The sequence below is a fragment of the Podarcis muralis genome, chromosome 2 (genome assembly GCF_964188315.1).
Source record: "Podarcis muralis chromosome 2, rPodMur119.hap1.1, whole genome shotgun sequence".
In the NCBI taxonomy this organism is placed as follows: Eukaryota; Metazoa; Chordata; class Lepidosauria; order Squamata; family Lacertidae; genus Podarcis; species Podarcis muralis.
This window is the reverse complement of record NC_135656.1, coordinates 46786372-46809922: the sequence shown is the minus strand read 5'-3', so window position 1 is coordinate 46809922 and position 23551 is coordinate 46786372.

Here is a 23551-nt window from a genome sequence, read left to right as displayed (position 1 = left end):
TCTGCATTCTCTTCTGTTGGCTTTTGATGAATTCACATAGCAACATTCTTGTTTAATTGCAAATTAAGTGTTCAAAAGATCACATAGCCAATCTTCCCCTGAGAACAACATTTGATGTTCTGATATACATGGGGGGGGGGTGAAATCACAGAGAGAAAAGACAGATATTTAATTATTAATTGATTATTTTAAAGGTAGGGAAGGAACATGGTTTAAGGAGTGTTCGTTACTAGAGTATATAAATAGATCTAGCTGAGAGGGTGGCAGAACAGAGCCAAGGCAGTAACTAGAAATGCGCTGACTACAGAGCAAGAATATTTTGAAGCTTAGATATCTTCAATAAGGCTAAGCCAGCTCAAAAGATTCCACTGCTGCTCTAACACACAAGCCTTTGATGTTCCCTCATCTTTACATCATAGAAGGAGCTCAAAGGGTTAATTAAAATTTAATGATATCGGCAGTACTTTGAAAAAGTTATGAACTTGTGCGAGATCAATCATTTTCTTGGACTGCCTGACTTCAAAGCAGACATTATGCAAAAGGGGGGGGGGGACCGTCCATTCTGTACTGAATTCATAAGCACGGATTTTCTCATTAGTGGTCTAGGCACAGAATAGATTCCAAGTTCAAACCGAAAATGGGGGTGATGTGCCAAAAAGTGGTTAATCTGAATTTTAAGCCTTTGATAGCAATCACGTCTTTGTTGAGTCAATGCATCACTGCATTCAAAAACAAAAACAAGAAACAAGTGCACTCAGGCAGACCCAAAATAAAACACTTGGAATTATGAGCTGAATTATATTTTCCCTTCTAACCACACTTACATAATATTAGAAAAATAATTATGAACTTGTTTACCTTCTTACAATGATATTCAGTAAGATGTCAACTGAAATAATAACTGACAACTTTAAGACAGAGAGTGAAAGTGTGTGTGAGAGAATGCCATTTCCACCTGATTAGTGTGAGCACCTTTGCCAGAACTGAGTTCCCCAGTTTGTCCTGGGGTGGTGACTTTTCCATCAGGTGACAACTGTTGCCAATCAGAGACAAGAGGAGTTAGGGTTATAAGCTTGCTCCAATCCTTACGTTTTTCCTGTGCTGCACCCTCCCTCCCTATGCAGTATGGTCTCTGTTAGTTGCCTGTTCATGGGGCTAAGCTGGAATTGGGGGGGGGGGAGCCCTTTTAATTGTATAATCATAGAATGTAGAGTTGGAAAGGAACCTCAAGGGTCATTCTAGACCAACACCCTGCAACGCAATGAAGGAATCTTAAAGCATCCATGATAGATGACCACCCAACCAATGCTTGAAAACCTCCAATGAAGGAAAACCCACAACCTCCCGAGAGAATCCGTTCCACTGTTGAACAGCTCTTACTGTCAGAAAGTTCTTCCTGATATTTAGTTGGAATCTCCTTTCTTGTAACTTGAAGCCATTGGTTCGTGTCTTACCCTCCAGAGGAGAAAACAAGCTTGCTCCGCCCTCCATATGACAGCCCTTAAGATATTTGAAGATAGCTATCACCTCTCCTATCAGTTTCCTCTTTCCCAGGCTAAACATACCCAACACCCTCCACCATTCCTCATAAGGCTCAATTTCAAGAGGCCTTTATCCTTGTATGCCTTCCTCTGCACACATTCCAGCTTAGGCTACTTCATAATGCTTGGAGTCTTGTTTGGTGTTGTTTATTTGGTTCAATTTGCAGTTAGTCTGGGCAGAAAAGTCAGAGTGAGAGTTAATGGGTAATTCAATAAGGTAGTGCTGGGTTAAGGGCACTCTGTCACATTTCACTGTGTGGGGGTCATTGGGGGTGCCCTTATTCCTGGCATGCATCCTGGGGTAAACACTGAACTGGCAGGGCCACAGTGCACATGCCAGGACCAGATTCCCCAAGTATTCAGAGCAAGGATGAAGAGTTCCTTCCAATCCCCTTTTCTGACACCAGAGGCAAAGCCTGTGAAACCTACCCATCACTTGTGAAGGAATTTATCTCTTAATCAGGGAGCTTCCCTGCCTGGACTGTATTTTGGTTTGGTTAATCAGGTTATTGATTTGCAGATCCTCAAGTTTTGTTATATTTCAATAAATAAAGCCTTTCTCCAAACTGCTGTCATGTGAGTCTTTTTCCAGGCATGTTGGCAATGCAAGCTTCCCATTTCCTTCACTTTGATCACAATCTTCTTTCTACCATTACAGATTTGGAAAAACTCTCTCTCTCCCCCCCCCTTCTATAGATTGCATTTTTGCTTGAGATAAATATGAATATTGTTTAATTACAGGATAAGTTTGCTAAGTAACTCTGAAATCCCTGACATATCTACTCAGAGCAACCTGGGGTGGCAGGGTGAGGTGGGGGCAGGGATTTGTGTGACACAGTAACTGCCACTTCCAAAGCCTAGGCAGGTCCATGCCAGCCAAAGCAGAAATGGAGGTATTTTACCTGTTGTTTTCCTCAACAGTTCTCTTATTAAATTACCCTTTCCCATTGGTTCCACCAGGAGGGGAAATAACTGTAGCAGCCCCAAAGCTGGTGTAGTTTTTAACCCCATTCTGTCTTTGTATTATTAATTTCCCTTTATTTAATTATCAATACAAACAGAGCTACAAACCTATATTGAGATGGCAGAGGAGATTCATAAATACATACAAAAAAGAGAAAGGGTTAAAAGGCTTTTACCCCATTTTACAGACACGTCATAGGAATTAAAGGGTTTCTGATCTAGCAGATCTGTCCCTGACACACTTACTCATCCCACCCACACAGGAATACTCCCTTCTCTCAGAAAACCAGTGGTGGAGCAGCTTATGATTGCCCCATAAGATATTTATTTTTCTTTTGTAGAGAAGATCATATTGCAGGAAGTTGGACCAGATCAGGGTTTCCTGATCTAGTCCTGTATTTTGAGTACAATTTCCACCATCCTTGACCACTGGTCCTGCTAGCTAGGGATGATGGGAGTTGTAGTCCAGAAACAGATGGAGACCCAAGTTTGGGAAACCCTGAACTAGATGATCCTTGTGAACCCTTCCAACTCTACAGTCCCATGTTTCCATATTAGAGATAGTGAAATACAAACTTTTAAGCTGAGCTGAATCATTAGTGTATTGTGTATTTTAATTATTTATATATATTTATTTGAAAATAGTTTTACACTTGTAAACTGCTTAGAATTCACTTCAGCAATTGGCATTTTAAGTTATGTCATCTGTATATGAGCTGCTGAAACTATCTTTGCCATTAATGCCTTATGTCAATCACTTTTGTTCCTAGATCCCAGGGCTTCCAAGTTCATGCAAATCAGATCTTTCTATTATGTATGTCAGAAGCTTCACATCAGTGAAGCCACAGCTTTTTGGTTCTTCTTTCAGAGCACACAAATACATGTTTTGTCCACCTTACACACTTCACTGTCTGCTTCAACAGTGCAGGGTCTTCCCTGTGGTCCTGGTCTTTTAAACTACCTTTCAAATTTATTTAAGCTTGGGAAAACAAGTAAGTCTTCACTGAGTGCTGGAAGCTCAACAGTCTCATAGATATTCATGTCTCCAACAGAAGGTTGTTCCACAGCTAGGGAACCAAACAGAGAAAGCCCTGCTTTGGGTTCCTGCACAGTGGGCCACACCTAACCATGATGGGCTAAGCACACAGCAACTGATGAGACAATGCTTGGTCGGGTTTTTTGCAAGAAATGTTCAAGAACTTTCCCTAGCTGGATGACCGGATCTCTCAGCCTCAGTTTCTCCTTCCATCCCAGGTCCTGCTAAGAGATTTCATAGAGACTGCAACAGGACAAAGGTAGAGGAAGATGACAGGGGTGGCAGAAAGTGCAGATTTACTTGGGGCAGGACTAGGGAGCCCCAGAAGGCAACGGGAATCCTTATTACAGTGATACACATAGAACAGCTCCTCCTATGACATATGGCAGCCACCAATGGTGATGGGCTTTTGCCGTCTGTTCAAAATATGTTTATTTCTGGCCACAGATACCTATTCCTCTGCCTACTGTATTTGCATATTGTATTTTCCCCTTAATGTTTTCTTTGGAATGGTTTTATTGTACACCATCCTAGTATTTTCATTTGAATGAAAGGTGGTATAAAACATCCAAACTTTGGGCTAAATAAGACATTTTACTTTTGTCCCAACACCTTTGAAAAGGAAGGTATTAAATACTTTATAAAGATTAGTGGGGTACTTTAAAGATAATTGTGTTATTGAACTTTCATGCTTCTGCTCCTCTTTTTTCAAAGTTCTGATTAGGCTCTTGCAGTAACACTTCAACAGGATGGCACCATAGTCCCAGGTTTGCATTTTTATTGTTCAGTAGAAAAATCTTAATTTCATCTGTCACAGCACCAGCCAGTTACAAGTGAGCTGTGAGGAACTGCATGGGGAAACATGACCTTGCTGTCATTGACAGTTAAAAATAAAGCAGCATTGCATTAAATTTGTATGAGATATAGATTTTCTGAGCCAGATTGGCATCAGGTGTAATTTGACATGGGTCAGTTAAACCAATGGAGTTCCCTTGATTTAGATACCTTCATCAAACCTGGTCCTCAGCATTTTGTGGCTCATCTTCATAAAAACCAGAAGGAGTGGTGACACTCTGGGGCTGCTACACAAGTGTTCCATTGTATTGCCTTGATAAATTGACGCACTTGGAACAGATGCACTGTTGAAACATGCTCTATAGATCCACAATGGGTAAAGGCTCTTAAATATCTCACTCACATGAATAATGGGCATGAGGATTTGTTTATGCTCAGCCAGGTTTTCCAGATCAAAGCGTTCAGAGCCTAACATTGCAACATGCAGCACAGATGTCTGCAGATTGCCCTGCAGAAATTATGTGTGGCATTTGCCCATACACACAGTTCTTACAGTGTATTGCAATATCAGTCTACCTACAGCACACAAACAAAATAGGACTGTCAGCCTTATGTGGGTTCTGAAAACAGGCATTTTTGCTACATGTACAGCATTGCCAGGGGTGCCAAAGCTGAAGGGAGTAAATTCTCAGTCAGTGTACAAAATTTAACACAAGGACCCTTCAAACAAATATTTCAAATATTTGTTCAGTTATAGTAAATGAAATACATACTCAGTTCTTCCAGTACCTTTGTTTTTCTGTCCTCTTTACCAGATGCAGTCCCCAAAAGTGTTCTGTGCTGATAAAAGTTGCACAGAATGGGATAATCTATTATTTAGTATTACTAGAATGAGCGGCAGCAAGCCCCATTCCCATGAGCTCCCCCAAACCTCTCTTATCTTTTAGCATGGCCACGAGGAGATTGAAAGATTTCAGTTTGGTTTCAGATCAGCAACAGTTTAGAGTGTCATCAGAACCCTAAATTCTGATTCAGCTAATCTATGGTATGTTGAAACATGCCTTGTTCTTTAATTATGGTTTGAACTTGAAATTACTTTAAGATTGTTCAGAGTTTCTCCAAGCCCACATGTCACTATAAGCTACAGTTTATTGCAATTATTCCAATTATTCCGAAGGAACTAGGGGTTGACCTTCATTTGGTCTCTGCTCATGATGTTAAACTATGGTTTAGTGTCGTGTCTGAAACGGCCCTCAATTTCTTTATAACCTTTTCTATTGTCTTCTTGTTATCCAAGTCAGACTGCTCAGTCTAGTTTTGAACATCTTCTTTTCCCCTTTTAGTGCCCTTCAGATATTGGACTATGACTTCCATTAGTCCCAGCCAGCATGGCCAACAGTCATGAATAATGGGAGTCCAACATATAGACTCCTCTTTGGGGAATGTACTGCAAAACAGGACAATTACTATTCCAAGTGACATGCCACTTCTACTCTAGTTTTTAAACTATTGATTTAGAGCATTAATATACATTTCATTTTCAAATTTTGGAGGGAAAAATATTACTTTCCTATATCAAATCATGACCATAAGAATTTATGATTCTACAAATTGCATTACATTCTGATGAAATCCATTTAGCAGATTAAATATATTTTAGTTAGCAGCAGTATAAATTGGAGCCAAAGTTTACCCCAAGCTATAACTGAACCAACATTCGCCCTTCTGTGAGGTTCAAAACAACAAACAAACAAAACTGAGAGTGAATGAGCATTTTATGAAATTAATGCCACTGGAATCAAATTATTTCTGTACCAGCTAATACACAAAGTCAAAGCTAGCATTTCAGTTACTGATCATTACACCATACCAGCAAATCAAGGAAATGAACAATATATATGCCATTTCCTTGACACAGAGAGGCAGTAAACAGCAAATGTACATATTACAATGGATATGCACAACAGAATGGTGCTGAATATATAGACAATAATAATAATTCATCACATAAATGATTGTAATATGAAATAACTCAGATTATTCCCTTGAAAAATTAAATGCATTCTCAACATAAATATTTATATTGTCACATGTGCCTGCATATCTTGGCAACCTTGTTCTTTCAGGTAACTGGTGCTCAAACTAGCACATAATACTGGCATGTAACTCACTGAAAAACATCCAATCTGCAACAGTTAAACACTATTTTTTCCCATTGAATCATAGGTGTGAGTCCTTGTTTATAGTGATCTGCAAAAAAAATTTTAAAGAAAAATTTAGGGTCCTTCTTTAGGGTCCTTTAGGCCTTTAGGGTTCTTATTCTTTATTTTCATATTGAGTATTATTGTTAAAATAATGAACATAGTGGGACTTACTTCCAAGTAAACAGGCATTGGATTGCACTGTATAGCAATATTTACATATGTCTTTGTCATACACTTTTTTCTGATCAAAATATTTGCTATTTCATTTTGAACCCTCTAGGATTTACTGCATTTTTAGAAATAATCCCCCCACTCTTCTTGGCTTAGCTTAAGTCCCGTCTTTTTAGGTTTCCCGTCCATCTTGACAAAATGGTTAGTGACTGCAGCTCACCCAGGACTGCTAAAATGAACAATTTCTGTCACCAATGGAGGCAATGGCTGTGAAAAAACTCAATATGGAGGCCAGTTGGCCGAAATATTGGGAAATCTTAGAACAAGAAGGAGACAAATTAAAATTGCAGTGTTTTGAGAAATTAAAAGATAAAGTGCGAGATTGGTTACATTATCTTCAAATAAGAGAAACTTATAATTCAGATAAAAAAATTGGCTTTCAGGTGGAGAAATCAAAACTGGAAACGGAATTGTTAGATCCAAAAGCTAAAATATTGTCAAGAATGTATAACTTGCTGCTAGAATGGAACACGCAGGATGAAACGGTTAAGTCAGCTATGATTAAATGGGCACAAGACATTGGACATAACATTATGGCGGCAGACTGGGAGCAGTTATGGACCACCGGTATGAAATTCACGGCATGTAATGCCTTAAGAGAGAATATTATGAAAATGGTATACAGGTGGTACATGACTCCAGTCAAGCTTGCAAAAATCTATCATCTGCCCGATAACAAATGTTGGAAATGTAAAGAGACTGAAGGTACCTTTTTTCACCTTTGGTGGACATGCCCAAGGATTAAGGCCTTTTGGGAAATGATATATAATGAAATGAAGAAGGTATTTAAATATACTTTCCTGAAGAAACCAGAGGCCTTTCTCCTGGGCATAGTCGGCCAATTGGTGCCAAGAAAGGATAGTACTTTTTTTATGTATGCAACAGCAGCAGCAAGAATTCTTATCGCAAAGCATTGGAAGACGCAAGATCTACCCACCGTGGAAGAATGGCAGATGCAAGTAATTGACTATATGGAGATGGCGGAAATGACTGGCAGAATCCGAGACCAGGGAGAAGACTTGGTGGAAAAGGACTGGAAGAAATTTAAAGACTACTTGCAGACACATTGTAAAATTTATGAATGTTAAAATGATGTGAGATATAAAATAATATGGCATTAGTGAATAAGTTATGAGGAAGCAATAAGGAATGTAAGAGGGATGAAAGTTTGGAGACAAGATTTATTTAAGTACTTTGATAGAAAATGAGATCTGGAGTAGGAATTTGCTGAAGCTGACGATAAACAGGAACACAAGGAAGGGAGGAGTGGGGAAGCCAAGAAATAGGGTTATGAAATTCAGAATTTTGAAGGGATTTCTGTTTTGTTTTTGTTTTTTGTTTTTTTTACGTTTTATGTTTTGTACTATTTTGTTTGCTATGTATTTTTATGTATCTCTTAAAAAACTCTTAATAAATATTTAAAAAAATAAAATAAAAAATAAAATGAACAATTTCTGCAAAATGCATTTTCATGAATTTCATCATCTTGATAATCCTAATAATACAATTCCCCCACCCCACCCCCATTCTTTCCACCTGGGTCCATTTTTGAGAAACAGCTTCATGCCTATATTTCCCTTGTAATCTTATCCATATATTAACATTATTATGGAATTGAAGTTAGAAATTTCAGGTGGTATTACTATACCCAGGGTAGCTTTACAGCCATCACAAAGCAATTAAATTTATTTGTACCATAATACCATCTCAAAATTTAGTACACCAGCTGTCTCCACCTAATTATTTTGGAGACTACTATAGGGGCTGGCTCTGTTTTCTACCCACAGGTGACCATAGATGCTGCTGCTGGTGCTAAAAGGGCCCTGTGGTGAGAAAGGACAATTCCATCAGGAGCAGGCTCTGTAGTGGTCTTGGCCTGCTTGCCTCCCTCTACCATCATTCTTTCCACAGGACAGTTGATGGTAAGTGCCCCTGTGACAGGTAAGGAAAAGGAAAGTCCAATTGGAGAAGATTCTGAGGTGGCAGTTGTCTGTAGGCCCCCCTCTCTCTACTGGAGTACAGGGCAGTTGGTGGTAGATGCTTCTGTGGAGAGGGTGTCCAGCTTAGGGTTGTTGTTGAGCTTTTTTATGGCAATTGCCTAATAGCCCTACTGCCAAGTCCGAGCTGCCCACCATAGCCAAAGCGCAGGTTACCTGAGCCAGAGCCTGGGGCAGCTGCATCACAGCCAAAGCCTACCACGCACATTTTTTAAAACAAACAAACAGTTTTTGATTGTTTTTGCTTTAAAATGTAAAATTCCCCTCAGATGGACATGTCTAGGAATTCCCAGATGTATGACAACCCTGCTGGACTTCTAAATGTAAGCACTTTTCAAGGTTTGGGCAAGAACTGTTTGAAATAGCATTCATTTGTTTGCTGTGTGTTGCTGCGCTTATCAAGGGAGGGAAGGCAAGACAGCAGAAGCTTAGTGTGTTGTGGGCACAGTGCGGGCGCTGCACTGGCTCCACCATGGTGCCACACCATGGTGAGCGCCAACTGCCTTGCCCCTCAGCCTCACCCTCTTGGTAGGCAGCAGCAATGTGTGGCATTGAAAGGAGGGAGAGCAACATAGTCCCACCTGTGCAGGCCTACTGGCCACAACTGGCACTACCATTCCATATTGTAGAAGCAACTGAGGTTATAAGAAATATAAATTATTCCTTAAGATTTCTGCCTGCTACTAACATCTTTTCTCCTTCCATTGACAAACTGATTCGGTCACAGTTGGTTAGAGTGTGGTCCTGATAACACCAAGGTTGCAGGTTACATCCCCGTATGGGACAACTGCATATTTCAACATTTCAAGGGTTGGACCAGATGATGCTCAGGGTCCCTTCCAACTCTACAAATTCTACGATTTCTATGGTTTTCAAAAATATTTGTATTTCCTGATTTTCACACATTTAATACCTTTCCTGTGAGTCATTTCACATTTTTTTCTGAATTTATTTTAAAAAACTATTTGTAAAAAAATCTACTTCTTGCATTTAAAGTTAATTGCTAAAAAGAGAAGCTCTGATATGCCCAAAAGACTATTATTGAAATGTGGCTCAGGGCATCTAACCTATGCTTAGCTCAGGTAACAAGAAAAAACAGATCTGGTTTGGTTAATATATAATGAGTAATCATAATTTATTGATACAACAATGAACCACGGTGAGACTCAAACCTGAATAGTCCTACCTTCCCTTTCCTTCTGCCTTGTGTGCCTGAGTAACAAATCACTTTGGCTTTTATTTTTAAGCTAACCGCAGTTCTCCATGTCTGAACTCAGGGAGCTGTAATTTGTTTAGACTGTGGTTTGAGAGCAGGTGAAGATTTGAAACCACAGTCTGATCTTAGCTGGTCTTCACTAACCATAATTTAAACAAACCACCAGTATCCACATTTCATCATCTTGGGAAACTGTTTAGCTTAAAACTGAAAGCAGGACTCTTATCTCCTCTTCTGGCTGCTAAAGAGGAACAGAGGGAAGCTCAAGACATGAGCCCAAGACTTGCTGCCACTTGCCAAACTCATGCATGTCAAGGAAACTATGTTTCTTATCATGCACAAACATGGGCTCTTCATCAGTCTAGCATACCAGTCAGGTCAGAGGACCATAAGGATGTGGGTTATGGGAATGCTTTGCATCTAAATCAGACCCAAGAAGCTTGACATGCACATGAATCTCACATATCAAAATAAGCACACTCCTGGAGAGGTGTGGCCTAGCAGTATGGCCAGCAATTCCATATGAGATTATGCCACAAGCAGAAACTGAATTAGATGTTCTATGCAAAGTTCACTCTAAGATAAATCAAAAATTGCAAGACTTTTTAAACTAACTGGGTTGCAATGCATACACAGCAGCCCCACTAAAATGTGTTACTTTTATCAGAAGACACTGAGTAACCCATGATTAACAGGCATCTGTGACCAATTTTGTGTGATCTGAAATGGCTGGAAGGTAAGTTGACAATCTTCCTGCTCAAGCAGGCAGTGATAAACACTTGGTCAGAATATACAGCTTGTGGGCTGCAACTGATTTCAAGTATCATGTCTAGATTTATAAGATTTCTAGGTTACATACAAGAAAGCAAAACCTAAACATTTGTGTGATATATATATATATATATATACACACACACAAATTTTAACAAAAAATTAATAAGATTTAATAACAAAGCAATATAAGTACTTAAAATGTTGTACTCCCCCCACCACATAAATACAAAAGGAACAAACTTGCAATAAATGGAAAACACCATAAATGGAAAACACCTATTTGCCCAAGTTACCTCACATCTATTAAGGTTGTTTAATCATTGTTACAATAGGCCCTATCTTCTGAATCCATACCGATAAAATTGTGTACTGTTCCTTTTCCAGTTCTTTGCAGTAATTACTTCTACAGCTACTCTTTCTGCCATGCATAGGTTGGTTGCAGAGGAATGGTGGGAGGAACCTGCTGGAGAACTTTCAAGGGACGAAGACTTAGAGCCCAGAGAGTCGTGGTGGGACAATGATGAGTGGTTAGAGGGAGAACACTGAGAAGAGGATGTGTCGGAAGCTGAAGATGTAACAGGGCTTAGTGAGCTGGGATAGTCTGTGGCAGAGAGAAGTCTAGAATCAGATGCAGAAGCTGAAGCAGGGAAAGGAGACAGAGATGAGTCAGGCAGGTGAAGAGTCACAGGTGTCTCCTCCTGCTGCTGTGACAAGCTCCCCTCCCCTTGGTCTCCCAGAACCAGAAAAAGCATGGAGAAGGCAGAGGAGAGGTTGGCTTCACGCAGGCACAGTCTCCAATTGTTTGGGAAAGCCCTGGAGAGGAGGGGGCTTAGAGGGCTGTGGGGGTGGGGACTTAGTGTCTCAGCAACTGATCCATGACCAGCAAGCACAATTTGAGCACAAGAGCATTCTCCCCTTCTTTGCTTTCCAGAAGCTGGTATTCAGAAGCATTGTTGCCTCTGACCATGCAGGCAGAGCATAGTCATCAACACTGAGGTTAAAGGTAAAGGTAAAGGGACCCCTGACCATTAGGTCCAGTTATGGCTGACTCTGGGGTTGCGGCACTCATCTCGCTTTACTGGCTGAGGGAGCCGGCGTACAGCTTCCGGGTCATGTGGCCAGCAGGTGAACCAGAGCAGCGCACGGAAACGCTGTTTACCTTCCTGCTGGAGCGGTACCTATTTATCTACTTGCACTTTGACATGCTTTCGAACTGCTAGGTTGGCAGGAGCAGGGACCGAGCAATGGCAGCTCACCACGTTGCGGGGATTCAAACCGCCGACCTTCTGATCAGCAAGTCCTAGGCTCTGTGGTTTAACCCACAGCGCCACCCGTGTCCCTAACACTGAGGTTATTGCTCCCCTAATCTGAAAAGAACTGAAGCACTAGTGGTCTTATTCCTTCTACTTTTCTAATTATTTCCATCTCTTTATTATCATTTGATGTATTCTTTGATATTAATTCTGCATACAGATGAGTCAAATATTGGAACTGAACCACTGCTGTGTTTTACAAAAGTTTAGCTTTATCAGTTTAAAGCTAAACAGTTGTAAAACAGAGCCATTGTTCTTAGTGTCAATTTAGGAAACTGATTCCATCTCAAAGGCCTCTAGGTTGATCTACAATATTGGCCCTGAAGAAGGAAGTATGTCAACTCAAAAATTTGTTAAGTGGACATGTGCAGTAAGTACCCAGTTGCAATTTGAAAAGAGCTAGTCCTTACATTTGAAATAGTTCTTTCAAAAAGAAACTTGCTTGAGGAGGATGAGGTGGCTCAAGCCTTGCATTGTCCACACTCCTTGCTGATAACACCATTTCCATTTCTTCAAATCTAATAGCAACAAAACACATCAAGTCTGAATTCCAACTTTTGTTTAAAATATTGAGTTGACGGGTTTCACTTCAATCACTTCTCCCCGCTTTTTATTATAACTATCTTGTGAGAGTGCCCAGAACCACCTGAGAATACATAACAGTAGTTAAGAAGTAATTTTCCCCTAGGAGAAAATTACTTTTATGCACAGAATAAAAATGAATTAAATTATTTGAGGCTTGAAAAATTTAGTTCTTTACACAATGAATCTCTTTAGTTAATTTATTATTTCCAGCGCATGCAAAGGCTTTTTCGAACTTATGTGTGTAATATAATAAAGACAGCATGCATAATTTTTAACCTCTGTGATATAACTATGTTAAATTAGAAAAACAGTCAGAGGAACTATCTTCATGATATGCATGACCTTAATTATGTGACGAGAACATTTGTTCTGATTCCTCATGAAGTCTGTAAACACACCTTTTCTGTATTCACAGAAAGAACACAATGGAATACCTTTGAGAATAATAGGTCTGTCATAATAAGTACAAGCACTGCACTGCTTAAAAACCAACTTTATCTCATCTTAAAGTTCTGGCCTCCCTCCTTATGTAAATAAGGTTCTTTTGGAATATGGAAACAGTATTGACTTAAATATATAAAACTTTCAAAACAATGCTATTGCATACCCCAACAATTGCACTGGTGGTATCAAGCAGCCATTTATTCCAAAGCCCTATTCTGACTGCAATTGCTTTAATGTTTGCCAGAGGAAAACGTTAAAATATTAATAATCTAGTAACCTATTCCACAACAGTGAGTCACCAGTTTGAACTTTCATTTGTCACACACATAGACACAGGGAGAAGTAAACTTTAATATAAATACGGAAATGGAAGCAGATACATTATGAAAGAAGCAATATCGACTCTAACATTTTATACTGGTGTGAAATTAATGATTGTGCTGGCCTTTCAGGATTTTGCTGAATTTTTGAAAGCAGTGCTGGGAAGCGATTCTTTCCTTCCCTCTGCCATTGCAAATATAGAACCTTAACTAGATGAGAAAATCCCCTGTTTAGCACTTTTAACTCTCTCTCTCTTTTAAGATACAATTTGGAGCCTGTTGAGATTTCTATGCATATGAAATTAGTTTCTTTTAATCAAAAAGAACTTAAAGTGCATATTAGAAATTCTATTATAGAAATAATAGGCATTACCTGAAATGAACATGTACAAAACGCTAATATTTACTGCTACATCATCACAGGGTGTGGAAGTTCTTCTGCCTCCAGTGGTTGTATATATTTGCAATTGGACAAAAGTTGTAGCATAGATGGTTCTATGCCACGGGTGGTAAACTTATGGCCTCCCTGGTGTTGCTGTGACAACACAAGTCCCATTATCCACCTTGCTTGGCAATGCAGACTGCGGCTGATGGAGCTCAATGACATCTAGATGGCAGTCTGTCATCCTCAGTGTAACATATGTGATGGTGGGGCTTTTGCATATGAAAGAACTGGATCACTTAATGGGTGGCCTAGAATCAACATTCTATTTTAACACCTAGCTTGCAGTGCTGAAAAACCTAGACAGCATCTTAAAAAGCAGAGACATCACCTTGCCAACAAAGGTCCATATAGTTAAAGCTATGGTTTTCCCAGTAGTGATGTATGGAAGTGAGAGCTGGACCATCAAGAAGGCTGATCGCCGAAGAATTGATGCTTTTGAATTATGGTGCTGCAGGAGACTCTTGAGAGTCCCATGGACTGCAAGAAGATCAAACCTATCCATTCTGAAGGAAATCAGCCCTGAGTGCTCACTGGAAGGACAGATCCTGAAGCTGAGACTCCAATACTTTGGCCACCTCATGAGAAGAGAAGACTCCCTGGAGAAGACCCTGATGTTGGGAAAGATGGAGGGCACAAGGAGAAGGGGACGACAGAGGACGAGATGGCTGGACTCTGAAGATCTTAAGCTACACACAGGTACATATGGGAGGAGGAGATCCTTCAGGAAACTTGCCCCCCCCCCCAAATACTGTTTAAAAAAAGCAATTTAACCTATTGCATGTATGAATGTGTCAATGTGCACTTTGGTATAAAGTTCACACAATAGAATCTTGATACAATCCTATATACACTGACATCACAATTGCTTCTTTCCCCCTTTTGTTTATTTGTTTGCAATACATTGTTCTTTAACAATGCACAGATGCACATCAGCAATAAAAAGCTATGAAAGAACTTAATTCTGTAGCACATTGTTCACACACAGTGCTATTGTAACAGATTTCAGAAGCCAAAAATATAATCTAATGCATCAGTTCCACTTTGGAAACAAGAGCGTGCACTTCGGAAGCCCAAGCCCAAGGGAGAAATTTGGATGAGAACATTTAGACATGTCAGAGAGTGTTCAGCACTAAGGATTGGGCTAATATGAGGATATTGAGGCCATTCAGATGTTGTTAGATTCCAGCACCTATAAATGCTGGCAAGCACAGCCAGTTGTCAGTGCTGATGAGAGTTGTAGCACAGGGTTGCCCTGGTCTAATGCTTGAACCTTGACACCGCCCATTCTACCTGCCTGTTCTTGCTGAAACGCACATTGAGATGAAAAACAATGTTCATGCACAGGAAGAAAGAAACATTCACAGCTCTAGATGATAGTCCTAAAAGAGCTACTTCTTAAGGTACTATTCCCCTTTATTCAGCTGTGATTCTGTACAGGGCAGCCGTTCTCCAATTTTTAAAACATACCTCCTATGTTTGCTCTTCCTTGCCCTGCCTCCCACCAATGTTCAAAGATCCTCATGTATTTCCATAAAGCCTATTGCTGCGCCTGAGCATCCACAGACTGGGGCCTATTCAAAACTTGCAACAGAAAAATAAAAAGTACATTTTTGAACCACCAGAGAACTATCATTTGAACAAAGCTCTTCCTGGGCTTCCTTCTTCCCAAATTAGGGTCTGAGAGTCTTCTGCCAGGAGTATTCAAATAATTTAGTCCTTGGCTGGTGGATGATGGGGAAACAGGTTCCATCTTTATCATGGTCCTATTCTTTCTTAGAATTTTGTGGCTCTATGGAAGTTTCACAATCACCTAAGAGGGCCTTGTTCCACAACCTAAGAACCACTGATACAGGAGAAACGTAACATGAGAATATGAGACTGGAACTATTCCTTACCCACAGACGAAAACTGGCATGCAAGTCTTTCAGGATTGTACACTTGCAGGAGCCAAGTGACTCACACAAGAGCATACTCCCCGGGTATTTTGGGGGGCTGTGCTCTCACAGCAGGCAGGTGACTTGCCCAAGAGCACACATACCCCCAAGCAGGCATTTTTGGGGCCTCACTCTGACAGGAGTCAAAACAGGACATCCCAGGATCCAATCAGTAGCTGAGTTTCTGTAATTCCAGCATGTCCCATTCAAATCGGGACAGTTGGTGAGTATGCTATTCTTCTGTTTGAAAATTGTTTTAACTGATTTTAATATTGTGTTTTCACATTGCTGTAAATTTCCCTGGAACCTTACGGTGAATGGCAGGTAAGAAAAACTAAGTAACAATAATTCCTTTGAAATCTAAATTAGAAATCTAAAGAAATCTAAAAATACAGTTTGACAATGTGAAAAGCTTCCAGACTGAACAGGGACAGAGTTAAAACTGGAGTTGCTGCTTCACTTATATAACAAGTAACGTGAGGGAAATAGCAGTCTACCTACTCCTTCCTCTTTTGTATCTAGATGAAAACAGTAATAAAAAAATGTTATTTATATATGTATTACTTTATTAAGTTCAACCTATACAAAATTCCTGTGCCCATTTGCTATTTCTGATTATGTAGCGGACATGAGATTGTCAGGGATGCAATTTTTTAAATGCAAAGCAGAGAAGTCTGGATGATGACTATCCCTATATACACATTGGCCCCATATTTTCCTGGGAGCTAGTAAGGCTGCCAGCACACAAATTATTGCACTCCAAAGCTCTTAGAGTTCCTCATCTCAGATCTTTTCATGCCAGGAATGATGCTAATTGTGATCTCTTTGTTGCAAAACACACAAGCCCTTTGTGGTACAATTCTGTTTAAGCTGTAATCACAATATTAGATTGAGTTTGGTAGATTGATGTCTGGGCCAGTGTCGATGGTGCTAATTCAAATCAGGAAGTGTGGGCAACTAGGGAGACTGCAGAGTGCTAGAGAAATGTTTACTGGAAACGAAAATACACCCAGCATACCCAGCCACCTCAGAATGATAAAGGTCAACCTAAGAATTAGAGAGGAAAAGAAAAGCCTCTTTCACAGAGGAAGAAAACTTTCACAGAGGGCAAGTTTCAGAAAAGCACTAGCTGGATCATCTTCCTGACGTGTTATGCTTCTTAGATTTTCATTAGCAATAGGGAAAGGTTATATCATGACCCTGGAAGGATAGCCTACATTATAATTTCTAAGGAAAGAGTCTGTCTTTTGTTCAGAAATCTTGTCTTTAAAATTCTACTGTTCCAGTCATTCATTCTCCAATTACTTATTAATTTAACTGATAATTTCCTGTGGCTAATCTCATAGACCTGAATCTATTTCAGCCTTCAAAGAAGAATTTAAGCCTTTCTAATATAATTCAGGAGTTCAGACTTGGTTTCAGATATCCCTGTCTTTAGGCTTCACATCCACACCCTGCATTGAAATGAACACAAGCAGCTAGTAGTTTATTGTAGTATTTTTTAAGGCTAAAAGTCCAGGGGAGAATGGGGAAAGGAGTGTAACCAGTGATGTGTGAAAGGGTACATATTAATTGGCACCTGTAACACAGGAATGGTACAACTCTGACAGCACAGCTGGGGATATGAAATGAATCCATCTTACTTACATTCCGAAGTGGATTCACCTTACCTGATCTGGGTGGACCATGACCCAGATAGAACTGATGGTCCACTTCCAAATTGGCAACATAAGAATATGAGAATGGAACTATTCCTTATCCACAGACGAAAACTGGCATGCATGTCTTTCAGGGTTGTACACTTGCAGGAGGCAAATGACTCACACAAGAGCATACTTCCCGGGTGTTGTGTTCTGCAAATGCTCTGTCTATCTATCACATACCTTTTACCCTTCTCAAAATAGGCCTCCAGTTGCCCACAACCTGGAGTGACTAATGCACGGGGCTCCTTGCCTATAGAGCATGCATATAGAATGCATATAGAATGCATATGCCTATAGAATGCATATAGAGCAAGTCCCATAGGAAGTGATGGTACTTGATGACATGCTGTCTATATCAAAAGAGTGGAGGACATGGCTGCCCATAGTTTTTATATGTATGTAAATATATATACTTTTCCATTAAGAGTCCCCCTGGAAAATGGGACAGGATGAAAATGGACTGGATTTCAGTGAGTCTGACTGTTGCTAAACACACCACTGTGGCAAAGTTTACCTTGATGTTGCAAACAAAGATGCTAGTATAGATGTTCAAGAGAGGTGTTTAATGAGATCCATTTGTGCATAGATGCACAAATCACATTTTTCCTATATACATACCTTGGAAGTCGAACGGAATCCGTTCCGGAAGTCCGTTTGACTTCCAAAACATTCGGAAACCAAAGTGTGGCTTCTGATTGGTTGCAGGAAGCTCCTGCAGCCAATTGAAACCCACAGAAGCCCCATCGGACATTTGGCTTCCAAAAATAGTTCGCAAACCAGAACACTCATTTCTGGATTTGTGGCGTTCGGGAGCCAAAACGTTCAAGAACTAAGCTGTTCGAAAACCAAGGTACGACTGTATTACAACTGGGGACAAAATATTTTACTATTATTTGAAATAATAATTCTATCTAGCCTCTTTTTTAAAGAATCACTGCAAAGCTATTGTTTCCATGGTATTAATGAACACATTTAAGCTTTTGTACAACTGATGGCAATCTAAGTACATGAATACTGCCCCCCCCCTTCTAGCAGTTGCCATCTGTGTCTGAATTGTATTTCTACTTGTTAAGGATGGAGGAGATAATGAGGATCATGGTAAAATGATGATTTAATTGCCTTTTCTTCATTACAGTATTTTCCAGCACACACTGAAAATAGAGGCTGAAAACAGCTGCGCTTGGCTACTCTTGTTCTGAACAATACAGTCTAGTGGTTTAAGAAAGAGAACCAGAGCTGTACCAGAATAGATTGTCTTTAAACCACCTGTTTAAAACCAGGAAAAATTATTTCTAACCAAAACATTTTATGATATACTCAAGACTTAGGTTAGGAAATTGTGCAAAACAAGTTGATTAAAAGTCACAATAACCTTAACTATATTTAAGTACTGGTACATATTATTAAAACCAAAGCAGTTAATAAACACAATACACATACAGGCAACAAAACAAAATGACTTAAAATGTGCAACTCTTAATAACATAAGAAGAGTGTGTTTTTACTTTGTAACTTGTAAACAGCATTTAATGCTTTGGCAAAGGAGTGTTACTGAAATGTTTTTCAACCTTTAAGAAATGGAAAATGTATACTTCTGCAGCTTAATTTATAAACTGTGAGTTGATATGATCTTTTACCCTTAGCGATATATGTGCCAGTAATGTACTTAACAGTACATTTAGCAGCAACTAAAACCATCCCAATGAAAAGGAAATGCAAGAAAGCAAAGTGGCTGTCCAACGAGGCCTTACAAATAGTGGGGGAGAGAAGGCAAGCAAAATGCGAGGGAGATAGTGAAAGATACAGGAAATTGAATGCAGATTTCCAAAAAATAGCAAGGAGAGACAAGAAGGCCTTCTTAAACGAGCAATGCAAAGAAATAGAGGAAAACAATAGAATGGGAAAAACCAGAGATCTGTTCAAGAAAATTGGAGATATGAAAGGAACATTTTGTACAAAGATTTCCATAATAAAAGACAAAAGTGGAAAGGACCTAACAGAAGCAGAAGACATCAAGAAGAGGTGGCAAGAATACACAGAGGAACTATACCAGAAAGAAATTGATATCTCATATACCCCAGGTAGTGTGGTTGCTGACCTTGAGCCAGACATCCTGGAAAGTGAAGTCAAATGGGCCTTAGAAAGCATCGCTAATAACAAGGCCAGTGGAAGTGATGATATTCCAGCTGAATTATTTAAAATTTTAAAAGATGATGCTGTTAAGGTGCTACACTCAATATGCCAGCAAATTTGGAAAACTCAGCAGTGGCCAGAGGATTGGAGAAGATCAGTCTACATCCCAATCCCAAAGAAGGGAAGTGCCAAAGAATGCTCCAACTACCACACAATTGCACTCATTTCACACGCTAGCAAGGTTATGCTTAAAATTCTACAAGGCAGGCTTAAGCAGTATGTGGACCGAGAACTCCCAGAAGTGCAAGCTGGATTTAGAAGAGGCAGAGGAACCAGAGACCAAATTGCAAACATGCGCTGGATTATGGAGAAAGCTAGAGAGTTCCAGAAGGACATCTACTTCTGCTTCATTGACTATGCAAAAGCCTTTGACTGTGTCGACCACAGCAAACTATGGCAACTTCTTAAAGAAATGGGAGTGCCTGATCACCTCATCTGTCTCCTGAGAAATCTCTATGTGGGACAAGAAGCTACAGTTAGAACTGGATATGGAACAACTGATTGGTTCAAAATTGGGAAAGGAGTACGACAAGGCTGTATATTGTCCCCCTGCTTATTTAACTTATATGCAGAATTCATCATGCGAAAGGCTGGGCTGGATGAATCCCAAGCCGGAATTAAGATCGCCGGAAGAAATATCAACAACCTCAGATATGCAGATGACACAACCTTGATGGCAGAAAGTGAGGAGGAATTAAAGAATCTTTTAATGAGGGTGAAAGAGGAGAGCGCAAAATATGGTCTGAAGCTCAACATCAAAAAAACGAAGATCATGGCCACTGGTCCCATCACCTCCTGGCAAATAGAAGGGGAAGAAATGGAGGCAGTGAGAGATTTTATGTTCTTGGGCTCCATGATCACTGCAGATGGTGACAGCAGTCACGAAATTAAAAGACGCCTGCTCCTTGGGAGAAAGGCGATGGCAAATCTAGACAACATCTTAAAAAGTAGAGACATCACCTTACCAACTAAGGTCCGTATAGTTAAAGCCATGGTTTTCCCAGTAGTGATGTATGGAAGTGAGAGCTGGACCATAAAGAAGGGTGATCGCCGAAGAATTGATGCTTTTGAATTATGGTGCTGGAGGAGACTCTTGAGAGTCCCATGGACTGCAAGAAGATCAAACGCATCCATTCTTAAGGAAATCAGACCTGAGTGCTCACTGGAAGGACAGATCGTGAAGTTGAGGCTCCAATACTTTGGCCACCTCATGAGAAGAGAAGACTCCCTGGAAAAGACCCTGATGTTGGGAAAGATGGAGGGCACAAGGAGAAGGGGACGACAGAGGATGAGATGGATGGATAGTGTTCTCGAAGCTACCAGCATGATTTTGACCAAGCTGCGGGAGGCGGTGGAAGACAGGAGTGCCTGGCGTGCTCTGGTCCATGGGGTCACGAAGAGTCGGACACGACTAAACGACTAAACAACAACAACAACAACAATGTACTTAACAGATGCTCTGTATTTTAAAAATCTTTTACTAAGTTGTGACTTAAAATACACTTGTTTTGTAGTTTTATATCCTATCTCTTAAGTACATATTGTACCTGCATAGGTGAACAATGTCACTAACATATTAGATAAGCAAATGATAGAAAAGTGACATACAAAATTCTAACAAAGACTGCTCTAAGTTGCTGTTGCCCTGATGAATCTCTGTACCAGCTGCAGATTCTGTTTGAACCCTGATTTGGCACTTCATAATACAGTCTGCTTCAATCTGAAATACTTCAAAGGCTGCCCTATTCAGCGTATGGCCTAAATCCAAAATCCAAATTCACATCAGAGAAAATAAATTTTGCCTTCCCTATTTCATTTTATCAGAAATTAACAACTATAGATTGTTTTCATTTTGACACAAGTGAATAGAATTTGCAGGCAAATATCTGAAGTGCTAAATTGTAAGCAATTAGATCCAGGGTCTTTTTTGCTGGGTTCTTCTAATGTTTGGACTACTTTTTTAAAATGGAAGCTTCTATAACTTCATTTTGGGTCGAATTTAATGAAATTTGCACAAATGGTATCTTTTTCTGCATGGATGAACCCTATCAAACATCAGGAGATCTTCTATTACAGTTTTGGGGTGGCTAAGATTGGAATAATTCCCCCTTGTGTATCTGAAACAACTACTTCCAGAACTTTCAAGTTGCCATCTTGCGTTACACTCTTAACCTTATCTACTCAGTAAGTTGTATTTAATTCAATGGGGGTAAGTGGAGTTAGAACTGCAGCCATAGACTGCAGTCTGGCTGTGTTTGGGGGGGGGGGATCATTTTGCATATGGCTAACAACTTATATATATGAATATGCTACAGCATTGTGTGGCTCAGAATTATCGTTCACAGTTCTGAGTAATCCAATTTTACCTAGGACGGGTTGTTAATTTGCTCCTGTAAAAAATACAGTTTAAAGTTTTCTACTGGCATTAGAGTTGAACTATAAAAAATAGTCAGGCCTGTTTACTTAACCTTGCCATTGTTAAAACTGAAACTCATTTTGTAGCATTGATCAGGAAATATAATCTAGCTACATTAAATGTATCTGTTTTGCTGAACTTTATACAGCTTAGCTGACAGCAGAAATGAACCCAGGTTGTTTATGAGCTTTTCCTATCACCTACTCTTGTAGTGAACAGAACAGCAAGCATTCACACCTTTCCTTTAATGCTTTTCTGAGCCACAAGTGCCATGCAAGAATCACATGATGAGTCACTTAACTGTACTGCAGAACAAGGACATTCGCTAAAACAGGGGGAAATGTTACCACTAAACGACTTGCTGTCTGCAAGGTCTTTCTAAGCATTACTCTTCAATAAACAAGCACTATACACAATCTCCAAGGATACTAAAACAATAGTGTGTTTTTCCTAGGAAACTGAAAGTATATGATAAATAGCAGATAAGGGGATCTGAGAATTCAAGCACATATTTCAGAACACAAAGATGGAAAGCGTCTAAGATTTCAGTTACGTTATTATCATAAATTACTTCTCAGATAAAAATCCTATAATATTAGCCTTGGGGACCATATATTTAATCCTTCACCATATAACTAGGTAATTGGCATAATAGAAACTAGAATAAAAAGCTAGCGGAAGGAAGGCAGTTTTTTCAGGGTCATGTTTGGCAACAGCTTTTGATTTCAACTGCATAGGCAACTAGTGGGCAACAAGTCACTAGTCAATTTCCATGGCACATGCAGCTGCTTTTTCCTGGATCCCTCAGAAGCATTCCCAGAACCACCCAACACTTACTAAAATAAAACTGCTATATTCCAGGGGCCTATAATTTGAGTGTGTGTGAAGCAATCCTAGTGACGCAGAGCCCCTATCTTGCAAATAATCAAGGGATTGTCTCTCCCCAGAATACCAAGAAGAGGATTTGCGTTTTTATTATCTACAACGACTTTGTAAAATTATGCTTTATTCAACAAAGGGATATCGTTGGGATATCTAAACATTTGCATGTGAAGGGTCTTAGGAAGGGAATGGTGTATGTGTTGATGATGGCTTCTCTCAGTTTCTCATGTTTCTGAACTTGTTTAGTTTGCCACATTTACACATCAGTCTCTGTACCAGCTGTGGTTGGTACAACTGGACCAACTCCTGGACCAAGATAGCTTGACCACAGTTGTTCAGACATGGCTAACACCAAAACTGAATTGCTGTAATAATGCCTTTTTCGTAGTGCTATGTACATTAGGCAGGGCCCCTTGTTATATTGTTTAAAATGCTTGCTGGAAACATTTGTATTTCAGCAAGTTTACCAAGGCATATAATTTAGATATCTATGTTTGTTTTTAAATGTTTTGCCTACGTTATCTGTTTTATTCATAAATAGTTTATCTATACCTGTTTC